We start from the raw sequence: 3613 nt of genomic DNA on the forward strand, positions 1-3613 counted from the left end.
GCTTTTGTGGGGCTACTTTGAAGAACTACTTTGTCTGATGGCTCCTGTAGTAGCAATGGCTACTTGGTCTACAATAAAGTCTCTCCTATATATGCCTGTGACTTCTCAAGTCTTAATCTGATACCTGGTATCTGAGGAACTGTGCTCCCACAGATACCACCTCAGATCCATTAGGATGACTACTATCAAAAGTCCAGCCAGCTTGGTTTAGTGGTTGAGCGTGGGGGATATAAAATGGTGCAGCCACTGAGGAAAACATTATGGCAGTTCCTCAAAAATAAAAATAGAACTACCATGTGATCCAGCAATTCTACCCAAAAGAATTGAAAGCAGAGTCTCAAAGAGATATTTGTACAATCATATTGAGAGCAGCATTATTCACAATAGGCAAAATGTGAAAACAACCCAAATGCCTATTGGCAGATGAATTGATCAACAAATGTGGCAAATACACACAATGGAATATCATTCTGCCTTAAAAGGAAGGAAATTCTGGTTCCTACTACAAAATAAATGAATCCGTAAGGACATTACAGTATGTTAAGTAAAATAAGCCAGTCAAAAAACACACAAATGCTATCTGATTCCTCCTATATAAGCTACCTAGAGTAGTCAGGTGCATAGAAACAGAAAGTAAATGGTGGTTGCCAGGGCTGAGGGGAGGGGTTACTAAGAGTTGCTGTTTAAGGATTAAAGATGGCGACCGGCAGGAAGGTAGGGAGAGAGAGAGTGTGAGTGAGGAACCCATAGAGAAGAGTGTAGACGTGTGTGGTGTGTGTGTGTATAAGCTAGGGTCAGTTAGATTCTGCACGTCTTCCAAGGGGCTGCCTAACCGGGCAGTCCTAGACAGCGGAGCCCCGCGCACAAAGCGGACACATCTTCGCGGCTGTTGCGGACGCGGAGACCACGCCATCTTGAGAAACAGAGCTGCCTGAGACTCGGATCCTGGCTTCTGACACAAACCAGGACCCTGTAGCCACTGGGGACAGAGAACTGCTATCACAGCTTCAGACCAACAAACAACAAGAATCCAGACGTCCCGGCAGAATTCCGTGAGTCAAAGAGCCTACCCCCTCCCCGCAGGCGCGCAGACAGCGCCATTTTAACTGATAGATCCGCCTCTCACCCAAGCCGCAGAGCTTTGCGCAGGGACTCGCTCCCCCTCAGGGAATTTGGCGCGCGCGAGCGCACAGGAGAGAATCAGCTCCCTGTTGGGGAAATCTGTCAGTGCGCACAGAGGGCTCCCCTTCGGAGAATTTGGGGGAATTTGGCTTGCGGGTCACAGTTCTCCCTTCAGGGAATCTTAGTGCTTGCACAGAGGGGCTTTCCCTTTGGGGAATTTGGCGCGCAGGACAGACTCCGCCCCCCTTCCGGGACTCCGGGAGAGTGCACAGAGCCAGCTCACCTTTAGGAAATCAAGAGTGTGCGCCCTAGCCGGTTTGGCTCAGTAGAGAGAGCACACACAGGTCGCAGCTCCACTTCAGGGAATTTGGCACGCCGGACACAGCTGCCTGGGATCCCTGACTCACAGCGCATTCACACTAAGAGCCAGCGACCCCAATTGTTGGTGCATGCACACATAGGGACCCTGAGTCTCAACGAGAAACCGCACAAGGCAACAGAGACTCTGACACTCTAGTCTTGGTGCAGACACAGGGAAACTCTGACTCCTGGCACATGCTAAGGATCTCATTTTCGGCACATACCAACAGTGTGGTGCAGACAGGGCCCCTGAATCTAAGTGTGCACACGAGACCACACGGAACACTGGGACACTGACCCTGGGCAAGTCTGGTTCCCACCAACCAAAGGCAGCCACACGTCCTAGTGTCAGAGCACTTCAGTGAAACTCGGGTGGAGTGAAGTCCCCACAGCACACGGCCCAGGTCCACACAAACGGAAGCTTGAGCTTTCTGGTGATAGCCAGAATGGGGAAACGAAATAACTCACAGAGGAAAGAAAATGTGGAGTCGCCAAGAAAGGAAATCAGTGAAACTGAAGCTTGCAACATGACCGAAAAGGAGTTTAGAGTAATGGTCGTGGAATTTATACATCGGATGGATGAGAAAATAAACAACTTATGCAAGAATCAGGAAGAAATGAAAAGTGATATAGCTACAATCAAAAACACCATGGAAAGTTTCAACAGTAGACTACAAGAAGCAGAGGACCGAATTAGTGAGTTAGAAGATCAGGTACAGAAACAAGCTCAATCTCAACAGCAATTGGAGAAAAAAATTAAAAAGCAGGAGGAAAGCCTAAGGGAGCTTCGGGACAACATGAAACGAAGTAACATGCGTATAATAGGGCTGCCAGAAGGACAAGAAGAGCAGCAGGGATTAGAAAATCTATTTGAAGAAATAATGACAGAAAACTTCCCGGATATGGGAAAGATAAAAGTTACACAAGTACAGAGAGTCCCAAGCAGGATCAACCCCAAAAGACCCACACCAAGACATGTCATAATTTCAATGGCAAATATAAATGATAAAGAGAGAATCTTAAAGGCGGCAAGGGAGAGACAGAGAGTTACCTACAAAGGAACACCCATCAGATTGTCAAATGATTACTCAACAGAAACACAACAAGCTAGAAGTGAATGGACAGAGGTATACAAAGTGTTGCAAAGCAAAGGACTGAATCCAAGAATACTATATCCAGCAAGACTATCAATCAAAATTGAAGGGGAAATCAGGAGCTTTGCAGATAAAAAAAGGCTTAAGGAGTTTATCACCACCAAACCAGCAATGCAAGAATTGCTAAAGGGAATACTGTAAAAAGAAGAAATAAACAGGTAAGAAGGAATATAGACACAAAAATAGTTATGACCACAAACAAATACCTTTCAGTAATATCTTTAAATGTAATTGGACTAAATGCTCCAATCAAAAGATATCGAGTAGCTGAATGGATAAAAAAACACGACCCATATATATGCTGTCTACAAGAGACCCACCTCAGAACAAGAGACTCACACAGATTGAAAGTGAAGGGATGGAAAAATATCTTTCAGGCAAATGGAAATGAAAAAAAAGCTGGGGTAGCAATACTTATATCTGACAAAATAGACCTCAAAGTAAATGCCATAACAAGAGATAAAGAAGGCCACTTCATAATACTAAAGGGAGAAATCCAACAAGAAGAAATAATTCTGGTAAACATATACGCTCCCAATATAGGAGCACCCAAATACATAAAAAAACTCCTGGAAGATTTCAAGGGAGAGATTAATAGCAATACAATCATAGTAGGAGACTTTAATACCCCACTATCACCACTGGACAAATCCTCTAAACAAAAAATCAGCAAAGAAACAGCAATCCTAAATGAATCACTAGACCAGATGGAATTAATTGACATCTTTAGAACATTTCACCCCAAAGCCACAGAATATACATTCTTCTCAAGTGCACATGGGTCATTTTCAAAGATAGACCATATGCTGGGTCACAGGCAAAGTCTCTTCAAATTCAAGAAGATAGAAATTATATCAAGCGTCTTCTCAGATCACAGTGGCATAAAACTGGAAATCAACTACAATAAATACAATCCAAAGAAATCAAACACTTGGAGACTAAACAGCATGCTATTAAACCATGACTGGGTCACCAGA

This window comes from Eptesicus fuscus, chromosome 13 (genome assembly GCF_027574615.1).
Source record: "Eptesicus fuscus isolate TK198812 chromosome 13, DD_ASM_mEF_20220401, whole genome shotgun sequence".
Classification (NCBI taxonomy): Eukaryota; Metazoa; Chordata; class Mammalia; order Chiroptera; family Vespertilionidae; genus Eptesicus; species Eptesicus fuscus.